The sequence below is a fragment of the Oratosquilla oratoria genome, chromosome 38, assembly GCF_046742065.1.
Source record: "Oratosquilla oratoria isolate Oo_2021 chromosome 38, ASM4674206v1, whole genome shotgun sequence".
NCBI classification, from domain to species: domain Eukaryota; kingdom Metazoa; phylum Arthropoda; class Malacostraca; order Stomatopoda; family Squillidae; genus Oratosquilla; species Oratosquilla oratoria.
This window is the reverse complement of record NC_134814.1, coordinates 26,245,118-26,261,120: the sequence shown is the minus strand read 5'-3', so window position 1 is coordinate 26,261,120 and position 16,003 is coordinate 26,245,118. Positions and strand designations below refer to the sequence as shown.

The following is a 16,003-nucleotide window of genomic DNA, read 5'->3' as shown; positions in this document are numbered from 1 at the left end:
CATTGTATATCCATCTAATTGTAGAATACAAGATGGGAGTTACGCTTGTGGGGTCCTATTTTCATTTTCCAGATGTCTAACCGGGCATAGTTTCCAGTTATGCTATATCTCCAAGGCCTGGGGTGGGCAACATTTTTCTGTGTGGGAGCCAAAATACAGCTAAGTCTTTGATACATTTTTTCACATTCCAATGGAGTACAATTATAGGCCTAAATACAGGTGTGGGCCCCCTCCCTTCACCTCTAAGGGTGCCAATCTGCTGCCCAACACAGCATGGTCATGCATAATTCTATTCATTTACTTTATTATATTGTATTGTATCGTACTATGTATGTGTATATATATATATATATATATATATATATATATATAAATATATGTATATATACATACATACATACATATTGGAGTAACGTGGCAAAATATTTTCTTTAAGGCATATTGAATTGTATGCAACAGCAAATTGAGCTCCGATGAGTTTCCGATGAAGAGTTTCAAGTCTTCTGAAGATCTCTCTAGCATGGAGAGGTAAAGAAAAAACCAAGTTGCCGATGGAAGCCATCTAATGAGTAGAACAGGATACAAGACGTTTCGCTAATCACAGTTAGCATTTTCAATTGTAACATTAGCAAAGAAATAGATGATTATAAATACAATCGTTCTGGTCGCCCCCTGTTGTACGGCCGGTACGTAGACGACATCTTCATGAGGACCACCGACTTAGAGGAGCGTGAACACCTTCGCTGCCTCCTTCAGGAGGTGTAAGGCCTTCGATTTACGACGGAGGAGGCGACAGATGGCGTCCTTCCTTTTCTTGATGTGCTCCTCACCCAGAAAACCGACGGGAGCACCCACACAGCAGTGTACACCAAGCCAACTAATCCTGGTTTGTGCTTAAATGGAGAGAGTGAGTGCCCTCAAAAATATAAGGACTCCACTATTGCATCCTTCTATAGGAGAGCCCTCACCCATTGCTCCAGTTGGACCTCCACCCAGAAAGAAATTGACCGGTCTACACAACTCCTAGTCAATAATGGCCACTCAAACAGCGACTGCCAACGTGTACTGCGGGCCGTCATGAGCAAGTGGTACGAAGGGCAACAGACTCCTGTAGAAGAAGGCAATACCTTTACCTTGTTCTATAGGGCCTACATGTCGAGCGCTTACAAGGAGGATGAGAAGCCCTTCTTCGTATCATCAAGGACAATGTGACCCCCACCAACGAGACGGACCGCATAAGACTTGCCATTTATTATAAGAACAAGAGGACTAAAGACCTTATCATGAAAAATAACAGCTCCCCATGCCCATCCGACATCGAATGTGTGAGTCTGGTGTACCAGTTTAAGTGTCCTACATCGGACTCACTACCACTCGCCTTTCCAGACAGTTGACATACCACCTAAACAATGGAGGCCCTAAGCGACACCTTCAGGAGACCCATAACATTCCTATCACCAGATCCATCTTTGTGGACAATACCACCATTTTAGACAGAGAAAGTGACAAGCGCCGCCTTGCCCTCCTTGAGGCCCTCCACATTAAATACAGCCAGCCTACATTGAACACCCAACAGGAAGCCCCCACCATCCTTCCCAGCCTCAAACCATTCAGAATCCGCCAAACCAGACAACCCAGCTACGAGACAAATCAGCCCTCTCATGAGCAGTCACTCCGGCATCGACGGACACCCAGGCCACAATAACGGTCATCTAAGTGTCCTTTCCCAGTGGTCACAGTTCCCCTTCCCACGTTCCCTTCCCCGATATTCAAAGTGTCCTTTCCCAGTTTTAGACCAGAGTAACGGTCAACCCCTTTGTAATCTTTCCTAGTGTTTACTTTCTGTATTTATAATCATCTATTTCTTTGCTAATGTTACAATTGAAAATGCTAACTGTGATTAGCGAAACGTCTTGTATCCTGTTCTACTCATTAGATGGCTTCCATCGGCAACTTGGTTTTTTCTTTACCTCTCCATGCTAGAGAGATCTTCAGAAGACTTGAAACTCTTCATCGGAAACTCATCAGAGCTCAATTTGCTGTTGCATACAATTCAATATGCCTTAAAGAAAAAAATATATATATATATATATATATATATATATACTAGCCAAATTACCTACACATTGCTGCGAGTTCGTGAATCATCCCTAACCTAACCATACCCCACCAAACTTTAACCCTTAACCTTAACCAAAATATATTTTTTTAAATGAAACATAGCTATCCAAGTACCTGGACTGATAGGGTATCAGAATATATATGGTTATGAGGGTCTATCTGGAAAACCATAGTAGTAGTTCGTGAACATACAAATTGACAGACAAATGAAAGATAGTAATCCAAGTACCTAACCATACCTCACATAACTTTAACCCTTAACCCTAACCAAAATATACATATTTTTTCAAATGAAATATAGTAATCCAAGTACCTGAAGTGATCAGAATATACTACACCACCTGTGACCCGTTGGGTCAAATAAAATTTTAAATGATATGTTGTTAATAAAATGGTCAATAAAATCTTTATTAAGACAATGCTCTATTCAGTAGACAAAGGCAGTGACTTGATTGGTTATAAGAAGTGAAATGCAGAAGACTGTGACATGTCGTCATTGCTTGGAACACTACGCATCATATGATTTATACGGTTCATAATATTTTAATAAACTCATTATGCCTCATAGATGCTAACTCAGGAGTTGGCTATACTTTTAAATACTGAATATGAAAATTTTATAAGTATATATATAGATAGATATATGTTGGGTCAAATAAAAATTTAAATGATACATTGTTATAAGAAGTGAAATGCAGAAGATTGTGACGTCATGTCATTGTTGCTTGGAACACTACGCATCATATGATGTCATGACGCCATGTCTCTTCTTCTGATTGGCTGATCCTCAGTCATAACACTATATCTCTTCTTCTGCTTGGCTGGAACTCAGTCGTAACGTCATATCTCTTCTTCTGATTGGCTGGTCCTCAGTCATGACATCATATCTCTTCTTCTGATTGGCTGGTCCTCAGTTGTGACTAGGGTTGCGGAGTCGGATGGTATAAGGTCCGACTCCGACTCCAACTCCTAGAATTCCTAGGATGCCGACTCCGACTCCTTTGATTCCTCCCACTCCAACTCTGACTCCTGACTCCGACTCCTTAACTCCTTGACCTAGTGGAAATCTATTCTGCAGATCCATATACCAGCCTCCCACACCTATCCAGCAAGCATTTTATAAATATTTTTCATGTATATTATTTTTACATGAAACATTCACTTGTATGATAAATATACTCACATATACACTCACCCAGCTTTATATATATATGCACACAAGCACGTATATTTGTATAAACATATATATATATCAAATATATAATAGTATTATTTATGCTCATGATCATCTACCAGCTTATGAGCACTTTCAAATCTGTCATAGCAGAGTTGCCACTTCAAGCTATATATTTTCTTTTTTCTTTGTGCCCCTCCCCTCCCCCCCAAAAAAAATCATCTGTTATTTCATTTGTCCATTCTCATAAACCTTCTATCACAATATTAGGAAAAAAGGTGACAAATCATGATGAGGAAAGGTTAATGGAGGATGTCCTACCTAGTACATACTGCAGAATTAATTTCACCATGTTATCATTCCCACCCATTCCATTCCATTTTATAATGGAATGGAATGGATGGAATGGGCGGGAATGATTTTTATGCCTTTTCCTTTTTGGCTACCTCCCTTGTAAGGGGAAAAATCCTTGGTATATGTATGTATCATAAAAACCAGGAATCAGTACAGGAAAGAGAGAGACAACCTATATGTATGTATCATAAAAACCAGGAATCAGTTCAGGAAAGAGAGAGACAACCTTCCCCAGTGCACACTGTTCATAGCTGCTGTTGTTCCTCCCCTTTTCAGTCATCACCAAATGCTGTGACATATGCTCTAATGTCATTCCTATCTAGCCTCTGAGACTGGTCAAAGTTCATCTCAGGGCATTATCCCAGCATGACATAGCTCCTACAAAACAGTAAACCACACAAAAACACTTCCATTGACTTACATATATGAAGACGTACATGCATAGTGCATACGTAGTGGATATTTACTATTGTCTACACTGTCATGTACGTGTGTACATGATAGAGTTCTAGATGTTAACATAATTTGAATTAATTAGACTGTCAACAAAAGTAAAGTAGCTAGTTTAAATTATTTAAAGATAAAAATCATCTGTCACTTGACAGTTGACAAGTTATTCAGGAATTTGAATTAATAATTATATCTATTGAATATTTATTAAAAATAGAAATACATTCCACTGGCTATAACTCCCATAGTATAGAATGAATGAAACATTAATACAAACTACATTCTGGAAACTTCTATAAATGGTATATATCCTGTAACTAGCTATAAAACTATTCTATACTGGATGGTTATTAAATTTCCTCAACACAAAACATATCAAATTTTTTAGATTTTTTAAACTTGGAATAATGAGACCTACTGCTTTCTATTTGCACAATAGCAACAAATTATTTCAGTGCACATCTATAGACAGTATTTTACAGCTATTGGACTTAAGGAGTTGGAGTCGGAAAAAAATTCCAACTCCGACTCCTAGTACTCTTAGAAATCCAACTCTGACTCCCAGCTAAAACCTCCGACTCTCTCCAACTCCGCAACCCTGGTTGTGACGTCAATTATCTTCTTCTGATTGGCTGGGTGATGATTTCAAGCAAGATAACAAACAAGATTATCATAATTTTATAAGTATATAGATATGGTTATGGGGGTCTATTTGCAAAACCCTAGGAGTTCCTGAACAAACAGACAGACAGACAAATGAAAGATAGTTTTCCAAGTACCTTGGGTTATAAGGTTTTAGAATGGGAGTAGTTCGTGAATAATCACTCGCCTAACCATAACCCACCTTACTTTACCCTTAACTATTCTTTTTATGAAATATAGTTATCCAAGTACCTGGAGGGATAGGGTATCAGAATATATATGATTATGGGGGTCTATCTGCAAAACCCTAGGACTTCATGATCAAACAGACAGACAGAGGCTACTATTTTATTATAGTAGATATATATATATATATATTTTTTTTTTCTTCTTCAAGTTGGGCTGTGTGTGTTTCTTTGCCAGAAAATAAGTTGTTAGCAAGTCTGGTTTTGCACTTTCCCAAGGGTTGCCCGCTCGTCCTAAGCTACCTATTCCAAGAGTTTATGTATCTATATGGAAAATTGAATTTCTTTACACCATTAGATCACTCATTTTCAAATTATCATACCTTTTTTAATTCATGTATGATTCTCCAGTTGACCATGGGATTTAGGTACCAAATCACCCCCCCCCATGAATAAGGAAAAAATGTAAATACCAGAAATGTTCCCAGAAAAACATTATTCTTATTTTCTAAGCAAAATTAAAGCTTTTGGCAAAGTACCACACAAAAAACTATTAAGAAAACTGGAAACCACAGGAGGGATACAGGGTGAGCTACTGAAATGGATGGAGGATTTCTTGCATGGAAGAAAAATGATAGTGCTCAGAGAGTTCTACTTGGGAAGAAGTGATTAGTGGAGTTCCACAAAGGTAAGTATTGGCTCTAATAATGTTTGCTATTTATGTGAATGTCATGGATGAAGGGGTGGAATGTTACACGAGCTTCTTTGCAGATGATGTAAACTGTTGAAGAAAGCAAGTACTGACATGGATTGTGAGTTGCTGAAGAGAGACCTGAACAGGGTTTGGGAATAGAGTCAGCAGTGGGAAGTGGACTTCAAACATTAAGAAATGTAGCATAATCGAATTTGGAAAAAGTAAAAAAAAAAAAAAAAAAGGATATCAGGACAATATAATTAGTGCATAAGAAGTAAAGAAAGTGGGATCTGAAAAAGACCTGGGAGTAATCATTACAAAGGACATGTCCACTAACAGAAACAAAATTGTTGGAGAAACTTACAACTTGCTAAGATCAATAAAGGTGGTTTTTACTTACCTGGACAAAGAAATAGTGAACAAAATACTAGTCACACTGATAAGGCCAAAATTGGAGTACACAGCGACACTATGGTCACCCAGTGCCAAAAAGAATACAAGGAAAATTGAGAGAATCCAGAGAGCAACTACGAAGATGGCCCCAACACTTTTAAAACTGTCAAATGATGAGAGATTGTCAAAACTAGAATTATTGAGTGGAAAAAAAGAAGAGAAAGAGGTGACCTGTTGACTATCTACAGAATTATGAGAGGTATGGAAGTCCTTGATAGAGAAGACTTACTAAATTGGGAAAAAAGAAATACAAGGGGACATAGAAGGAAGCTCAAAAAAGACAGTTATAGAAGAGAGCTGAAAAGAACTGCTTTCCTCACAGAGTGGTGGATGTATGGAACAAACTAGATGAAACAATAGTGTGTGCCAAAACCATACATGAATTTAAGAGCAATTTAAACACTGAGATACAGAGACTGGACACCACGAGCGTAGCTCCCCTTCCCGTAAGATACAGATAAGTAACTACAACTAGGTAAATAGACTCTCTACAACACCTTTAACCATTCCAACATGATGACACCTACGTCGGTGTCATGAGGCGTGAGTGGGTACACAAGGATGCCAGCGTCGGCATCTTGATTATATATATTTTTGTAGTACACAAGTTACCTCTGGATTCTGTGAACTGGTTTGATAATGTTTTCTGTGTTTATTATTACTTAAAATAAAAGAGAATGAGTAATACAGAAGTGACTTTACATTTTATAATGGGAGTTGTGTGATGAATCATACATATGGCAGCCAATGCTGCACATGAGACTGTGGCTTATACTGAAGTAGTTAAAATACATTTTAAGATTCAGTGACTTTATTTATCAAAAGATCAACCTAATCAACCTATCTGTTCAGGTCTCTCTTACTGGATACCCATAGCTTTCAGACAATCAGCTATGGCCAACAGAAAGACTCATAAATCACCCCGGTTGATACATTATTGTCAAGGAATTGTTATTATGGGGCATTAAAAGATAAGGTGTTCAGTGTCTTATGTGTGGTAATTTCAAGGGAGCAATGATGAGTATCAGCATGTGGTGGTCCTGCAAAGCTCCCTATTTCTGAAACCCTTCAACCCCCTTAACTCCATCAGCAGGTGCAACCTTGAGGGGCTGGCATTCAGTCTCCAGACTGAACCCAAAATCTTTCTAACTTTAATTGTATTTTTGTTACATTTTTTTTCACACATGGAGATCTGACAACTCTCATGAAAGTGGCAGTTGCCGACAAGATTGACGAGTTAAACACCATATGAGGACAGAGCCTTTATTTGTATGACGTTTCGCTTATTACAGCTTTTTCAAGTACAAGCCGAGATACATATGCTTGAGATTAGACGTGAAAAGTCTCTTCACATGTGTTCCCTCGGATAAGGTAATACAGCTCCTTAGGGATAGAATAGAGAAGGAGAAAATCGACTTTCCCCTGCCCTCCAACCACTTTGTCGATTTGATAAAACTTTGTGTTGAATTTAATTATTTCAAATTCCAGGACAGTTTCTTCCACCAGAAATTTGGCATGGCCATGGGTTCTCCATAAGTGCAGTCCTGGCCAATTTATTTATGGAATTTCTAGAAGCAGGACCCTTTGCCAACATCGTTCCCGAGCATGTGACCTGGCTGCGATATGTGGACGATATCTTACTCGTCACACCTAGGCATTTCAATCTTCATCGCTTGCAGACGGCCTTAAACAAAGTGGAGCCCACCATTCAGTTTTCCCTAGAGGAAGAAATCCACGATTCTCTTCCTTTCCTGGACACACATATCTTTAAGTACGGTAACCAGCTTAAATTCAAAGTGTATAGAAAGCCCACCAACAAAAATGATTTATTTAATTTCTACTTCCACCATGATATAAGGACCAAGAGAGGAGTAGTAATAGGCTTTTTCCTTAGGGCATTTAGGATATGCAGTGCAAAATACTTAGAAGAAGAGTGCAGGTTTATTAAAGAGACCTTTTTAACACTAAAATTTCCAGAATTTCTTTTAGATAATTGCAGACAGCAGGCCGCTAAGATTCGGGAAAGCCGTAGGCAGCAGGACAGCACAACAAGACATCTCGTGTTGCCAACCAGCGACGTTGCCACCAACCTGACACATCTTTTAAGAACCACCAACTTGGAAGTAGTGTGCCAGACAAGCAGAACAATAAAAGATATCACGAAACCGAAAATACACAACAACCAGACACCGGGCACCAAAGTCGGTGTCTATCGTATTCCGTGTTCAGGATGTGATAAAGTTTATATCGGAGAAACGTCACGCAACCTGAATACACGAATACGTGAACACCATTACGACGTCAGGCATGATCTCACCACCAATGCATGTGTGACACATAGAAACAAGGAAAACCATCTTATGGACTGGAAGAATGCAGAGCTGCTGATACGAGAACCAGACAAAATCCGCAGGAAGTGTTTAGAAGCAGCAATCATTCAAGGAACGAACACTATTGAACAAAACTGGGACATGTTTAACATCTCGCCCCACATATTTCCCCTAATACCCATGGCCAGCAAAATTTTAAATATTTAAACCACCCTTGTGAACATTTCGCCCACGGACATTTGGGCCAGCATTCTCAACCTTTCCCAGTGTTCCATCGCCCCCCCCCCCTTCTCCTCCTCCTCTTCCTTCCCCCCCCCTCTTCTTTTCTCTCCCCATTCCCTCCTTTCCCCTTATTTAATCTCAAGCATATGTATCTCAACTTGTACTTGAAAAAGCTATAATAAGCAAAACATCGTACAAATAAAGGCTCCGTCCTCACATGGTGTTTAACTCATCAATCTGACAACTGGTGACTGATCTCCTATTCCTACCACTTTCAGCAGGTGACACAGAAACGGTCCCGCACCTGTGGTAGGTGGGGCTACAGTATACTGCCTACCATATGGGTTGTGATTAAGGGCTTCCACAGATCACCATCTCTTGCCCCTACTATCAAGCAACATCACCAGAAAACTGATGATTGTTAGTTGAAAGAAAAGAAAGTTATCATTAGACAGTGGGAAACAATGTGACTGAATACTGTATAGAGGAAAAAGAGGCACTCAAAGACCTGGGAGTTTGGGTGAGCAGTGATTGTAATTTCAAAGAACACATAGCCCTAACTGCAAAATTTGATAGAAAAATGAATGGGTGGCTTCTACAAACCTTCCAAACCCGAGCACCTGTTACCTCTATGGAAGACCCTCATGGTGTCAAAGATGGAGTATGCCTGCCAGTTATGGTCGCCACATAAGATCAATGAGATCCAAGAGCTGAACAGGTTCAAAGAGTGTTTGTCAGGAGGATTGACAGAGACTCAAACAACTACTGGGAGAGGCTGAAAAACCTCCAATTATACTCTCTCCAAAGACACAGAGAGCGTTAGATCATTATATATACCTGGAAGATACTTGAGGGTCTTCGTGTACAACAGAAACGCGGGGGGACGTTTGGTGTCTTTATTAATAAGTGGGTTATGCGTACAGAGGTGAGTCACAATAGGAGAGCCACATGCTCACCGTAGGACGGACAGTTCTAGACTGACTTGAGTGTACGTCGTACTCCCTGCGCAGAGGGAAATCTATGCCACGTCCTACATATCTATCAATGGGGGCCTTGTGCCCAAGAGTCCTTGTAAACCTATGGTGCCCTGCTCGTCGTGTCGAGCGCCAGGGCCCAGGATAACACTATAATCACTATACCACACCTCCCCACCCTCCGCGCTCGCACGACCACGGCGAGGGGAATGCTTACTCGCAAGCCTCGGCGAGCGGCGGAAGTGGGGGGATCCGCGCATGAGGACGACATGTCCTCCACCAAAGGAAGGGACGCGACGGGGCGGCTTCTTTCAAGAGCTGTGGTCGCTCCTGGAGATGGCGGGGCGTCAACGCGCCGTCGGACAGCGCCGGTCCTCGTCAGCGGAAGGGGCGGTGCGAATCTTCCAATACGGAGGGATGGAGTTGGGTAGGGCGCGGTAGTCGGACGAGAGCCCGGAGGTCACGCAGATCAGCGGGTGATCATAGGCGGGGCTTATCCGTGCCGCGGCGTGGTCTTCAGAGCGCTCCGTCGGTGTCGGCGGCTGGCGACAGGTCGTCAGTGCGGAGCGCCGGTATTGCCGGTGACGGAGTTCCTGACGTGAAGAGGGGAATGAGCGAACGATGGTCCGTCATCCACGAGAAGTGGGGCCATCCAAACGGGCATGGCTTGCAATTGGGTGCGGCCCAGATGGCAGCAAGCGTCTCCAGTGGTAGTGGCGTATCAGGTTTCGGCATCCGTCGGAAACCGTGGGCCACACCGGAAGAGACGGAAGTGCGCGGTATTTCAGTCACGCATATAAACTGCGTCGGGGGCGGAACCGAAGGGGGTCCGCGCACGAGGACGACAAATCCTTCGCCGAGCGGAGAGGTCGGCCCGGTGCTCAAAGGGCGCCAGCACGGGCGGTGGCGACAGAGCTCGCCTCACGTTGGGCGTGACGATACCTTGCTGCACCATTGCGTCAAGTCTTCCTTCGCTTGAACCTGAAATGCGAGCGGTATCGGCCTGGGCGTGCGGGCGGCGTGGGGCGTCGCGTCGGCTTGCAGGTGGGTTCTCACGAAGGGGGGGGGAGAACCATGGTCTTTCCTAGGGCAGGCGATGCTGGGGTTGTCCTTGGAGACCAGCACGTCACTAAAGTACCGTAGGAAGCAGTCGCGAGTGGCGGCCGGGAGCTGTCCATGGGCAATGTCAGCTCGGCGCACCTGTTTGCGTATGTCATCGCCAGAACAGGGTCCGGGAAGCGTGGGTTGCGGGGTTCACGTGAGATACGTCGAGCGCGTTGTCGGCGCCAAGAGCGGCGTCTGTAGGCTGGCTCCGGATATCTCCAACGTGCCTAGGTGCCGAGTGCCTATCCCTGCGATTCCGCACCTGTGTTGTCAGGCAATACGGCACGGGCACTGACAGGTGGCGGAGGTTGGTCACCCAGAAGTGTCCCGTTAGGGGGGGGGGGTCACGTGAGATACGTCGACCGCGTGGGCCTATCCCCGTGATTTACACACCTGCAAAGGGCAGCACATTGCGGGCGCTGACAGGTGGAGGGCGATGGCCCGGAAGGCATTAGGACGGCGGGTGACAATCCTCCAGGGAGAAGGGGCGGGGAGTGCGTGCGTCTGGCGGGGGACCCCTTGCATAGTGACACGGTGCATGCGTGCAGGTCCTACTGGGCGTCCAAGACGGTCCCCTTCAATGCCTCCGGTGGGCGGCAGTGGTGTCACCTCCTCCTGCGGTGACGTAATTGCCACGGGTGTGCAGGGGCAGTGTGGCAGTTCCTAAGCTGGGTGGGTGTGGCCTGTGCGAGTCAGCTGGGCGGGTGGCACTCGCGGTGAGCACGGCGAAGCAGGACAATGGCCTCCTTGTTCGCGCGGCCTACTTTGGCCTGGGGCCCGTGCAGGGTGGAGCAGTGGGACGAAGGCCTCTTTGTTCGCCCCACTACGTGCACGAAGGCACGCCACTATCACTATCACATGATTTTGCATGGTCCCGTGCATGCTCACTGTATCGGCACTGCACTCACGGTCCAGCGTGTTCACTGTCGCCTATGGTCTAGTTCCGTCAGTACGCGCCACTGATTCACGTATCGTCCCATGTTTCATTGTTGCACATTGCAAGCAATTGCAAGCAATCCTACTCACTGCGCCATCTTCGTGTGCAACAGAAACGCGGGGGGACGTTTGGTGTCTTTATTAATAAGTGGGTTATGCGTACAGAGGTGAGTCACAATAGGAGAGCCACATGCTTACCGTAGGACGGACAGTTCTAGACTGACTTGGGTGTACGTCGTACTCCCTGCGCAGAGGGAAATCTATGCCACGTCCTACATATCTATCAATGGGGGCCTTGTGCCCAAGAGTCCTTGTAAACCTATGGTGCCCTGCTCGTCGTGTCGAGCGCCAGGGCCCAGGATAACACTATAATCACTATACCACAGAGGGCACTGTACCAAACCCATCGCCAGGGCACTTCAGGGCACAACACCACCCCAGATTTGGTAGGACCTGTGCGAGGAAAGCTGTAGGCAGTTGCTCTCAATGCATAAAATGATCCAGGCAGAGAGCTTTTTTGGTACTGAACCACATCTCTTCAATTGTCTACCCGAGATATAAGAGACCTGAAAGGAGTTAGCACCAAGGCTTTCAAGGAGGTTAGACAAGTTTTTGACATCGTTACCCGATGAGCCTCCCATACCACATGGCCCAACTTCATGGGGAGCTGTATCAAACTCCATCATTTATCAGCTTCAATATCTGAAGTGTGAGCAGAGGTGTGGAAGTTGTGGGCCCCCAGACTGGCCATGGTGAGGTCATCTAGAACTATAACAAGGTAAACATAATGTCACTCTTTGCTGGCAGTAAAGGCAAGGATTGTATATATGTCATGACTTACCAAGCTCTGGTCTTTGGGGAACCAATCTATATTTTCGAGTAAACACTGACACAACCTTATGACACAGTGAGGATTTGTACCGACTTGACTAGCCTAGATGCAATTCTGATCTTAGATTTAGAGCTTTTGTAAAGTGTGCAATGAGAGTCTACAACACGTTGCCTGAAAAAGTTAGGAATAGTGAAAACCAAGAAAAAATCTAAAACATCCTTGTTTGGTACATCTTATGACGAACACGATGCAGTAATCACAGATGCATTTAGTCTAAAAGTTCAATAGAGATGGGGCCCTAAGAGTGCTGTATGTAAGATGTTACAGGACCCTGAAGAGGAATCAAAGTTAAGGGTGGAAGCAGGTCCCAAGGAGCAACAACTGGTGGTGGTGGGGCAGTAGTTCATCCTCCTTTTCCAGGTATCCAGTACCAGAATCTTATTTTGGGATTCTGATATCCTTTTCTTAATTGGGAGAGGAACTCAGGAAGTGCCAGAGACCTTACATGCCTAAGACTGCATTTACACCAAGCAAATTTAATCAATTCATGAAGAATCAACACGATTCATGAATTGTGTTGATTTGCAACACTAGTTTCAATGTAACCATTTACACCAGGCAAATCAAGTCAATTCAAATCATGCCAATTTGCCTGGTGTAAATGGTTACATTGAAACTTGTGTGGCATAGCAACATGATTCATGAATGGTGTTGATTCTTCATGCATTAAATCAATTTGATTTGCTTGGTGTAAATACAGCCTAAATGCCACCCCAGGGCAAAGTTCTCAGTGACATCCCCCCTTGACCCTTCTCATCTCCACCGTGACCATCCCTTACTTACAGCCTGTTTTAGCCATTGGCTTGCGGAAATAATTAAACAGATTTTTTAAAAAATTTATTTAATGTCCCTATTGCAGAAGGCGTAAGGGAAAAATATTTCATTCTCTTGATTCTAACGCAAAATTTGAATATTACCGTAAAATATTCAGGGCTCCTTTGACCTTTTTTTATTATAATTATTATGTCAGCCTTTTGGACGGCATGTCCAGACTGGAATTGCAACCCCCCCCCCCATGTGAAGGCCCTGGGAAGTGAAGAGTTGTAGATCTCGAAATGAAATTCTCACCAACATGTACTGGATACCAATGTCAATGAGGATACCTTCCCCACAGGATACTAGTTACCTTCCTATCTCTCCTGATATTAACAGAAATATCACGGTAAGTTTACTTTTAGTCAAGAAAAGATGCACCATTTAACCTCTTTCAGTTTGCACGCAAATAACATTCAACATTGCAAATTTCTTGCCTCAGGAGTCAGGGGTCAAATACCGAGACCATGATTTTATCCTAATGCATGCACAGACAAAACAGAAATTATTCAACATACTGATAAATCATTATTTTTACCCTAAATCTACCTTAATTGTTACACTACATATGGCGGCTGAGAAACTTTCTACAACCTATGATATATTTGCATGAATGATGAAATCAAATGTCAATGGTCTCTCCGTCTTCACTAATGCGGAGGGCTTGCGGATCATATAATGACCTTAACTTGGCAGTTCAAACACCTCTTCACCATACCAATTCATAATTATTACTTACGATTGCAGTACAGCGAATAAAAAATATCCTCAATTATGTAGCTAAAAAGGTTAATTTTTCTCTCCTCAGGATGTTTCCACGAATTTCCCGCAACGTTGACGACGAATGTCGTCGACTGTCCGAAATGTAGATAATATGTCCAAAATGTTAATATCACAGAAAATGGATATAAATAACTTACGAAAATAATAATTGTTTTATATTCTATTAATTATAAGTATACAATGACAAACCTGACGTATTAAAAACTGAACCTTGTCCTTGGTCCAAGTTGTTGGCAGCATTGTTCGATTATCGATATATGAATAAAGAATACTTGAAAGCTTTCACTAATAATAACCATTTTTATACACAAGGGAAAAGGGGACAAGTGTGAATGTAGTAATTTTAGAGGGATTAGCCTGTTGAGTGTAGTAGGGAAGGCTTATGGGAGGATCTTAATTGAGAGGATTATGAGAGGAACAGAAGGAGTAATTGGTGAGGAACAGTGTGGATTTAGGACGGGTAGAGGTTGTGTAGATCAGATCTTTGTGGTAAGACAGATATGTGAGAAAGCTATAGGAAAGGGGAAGGATGTTTTTTGGGCTTTCATGGATCTGGAAAAGGCTTATGATAGGGTAGACAGAAAGGCACTGTGGGAGGTTATGCAGATTTATGGGATAGGAGGAAAGCTTTTGGGAGCTGTCAAGAGTTTTTATGAGAGTAGTAGAGCATGTGTTAGGATTAGAAATGGAAAGAGTGAGTGGTTTGAAGTAAAGGTGGGACTTCGTCAAGGATGCGTTATGTCGCCCTGGCTGTTCAACTTATACATGGATGGGGTGGTGCGAGAGGTGAATGCAAGGGTAGTGAGTCAGGGATTGGAGATGGTTAAGGAAAATGGAGAAAAGTGGGAGGTGAGCCAGCTGTTGTTTGCGGACGACACTGCGCTTGTGGCAGGGTCAGAGGAGGGATTGAGGAAGCTGGTGGCAGAGTTTGGGAGAGTATGTGATAGAAGAAAGCTAAAGATAAATGTGGGTAAAAGTAAGGTGATGAGATGTACAAGGGGTGAAAGTGGTAGTAGACTGGAAGTGAGCATTAAGGGAGAGCGACTGGAGGAAGTGGATAGTTTTAGATACTTGGGTGCAAGTGTAGCAGGAAAAGATGGAGTGAAGGTGGAGGTAGAATGTAGATTGAGAGAAGCGAGTAAATGCCTTGGTGGTTTAAAGAGTGTAATGAGGAATAGACATTTGGGAATGGATGCGAAGAGGAGACTGTATGAAGGAGTGATTGTGCCAACAGCACTGTATGGGGCAGAAACGTGGAACATAAGAGAAGAAGAGAGAAGGAGTTTGAATGTGTTTGAGATGAGGTGTCTGAGAAGTATGGTGGGGGTTACCAGGCTAGATAGAGTGAGAAATGAGGAGGTGAGGAGGAGAACAGGGGTGGAAAGGGAGCTGGGAGATACGGTTGATGAAAGAGTATTAGGATGTTTTGGACACATGGAAAGAATGAGTGGAAGGCAGATGTGGAGGGAGTGAACATGAGGGGACGTCCTAGGATGAGGTGGATGGATGGGGTGAAGGGGGCTTTGGGGAAGAGGGGAATGTCTGTTGAGGAAGGAAGGGAGAGGACGGAAGACAGAGGTGAGTGGAGAATGGTTGTATATGGATGATGTTGTGACTGCAGGAGGAGGAATGGGCGGGGAAGTGGGGGGTGGGGTAGTATGTGTGAGTAAATTTTGACGCAGCCCGAAGGGATTTCTCCCCGTCCTCGCCTTATATGCAAAGGGGGACGGAGAGGGGGGGTCGCCGATTAAATGAAGCGGCCTCGCTGTGGATGTACTGTGTCTTGCGACACTGCTTCTGACCCAGGGCGGTGGGCAGGGTGCAGGGATGACCCGTCATCCAGGAGGTGCTCAGATGAGAGGAAGGGTGGGAGGGG

The 16,003-nt window shown here is 43.6% G+C and overlaps 1 protein-coding gene across 4 annotated transcripts in view; it reads right to left on the bottom strand.

Moving 5' to 3' along the window:
- LOC143020030 (uncharacterized) overlaps nucleotides 1-14,204 on the bottom strand; it is a 112,172-nt gene extending 97,968 nt beyond the window's left edge. For all 4 annotated transcript variants that reach the window (XR_012965876.1, XM_076176162.1, XM_076176160.1 and 1 more), the window contains exon 1: nucleotides 14,084-14,204. The gene's annotated coding sequence lies outside the window, so the exon portion shown is untranslated. The remainder of the gene's footprint in view (nucleotides 1-14,083) is intronic.
- Between the last annotated feature and the right edge of the window lie 1,799 nt (nucleotides 14,205-16,003).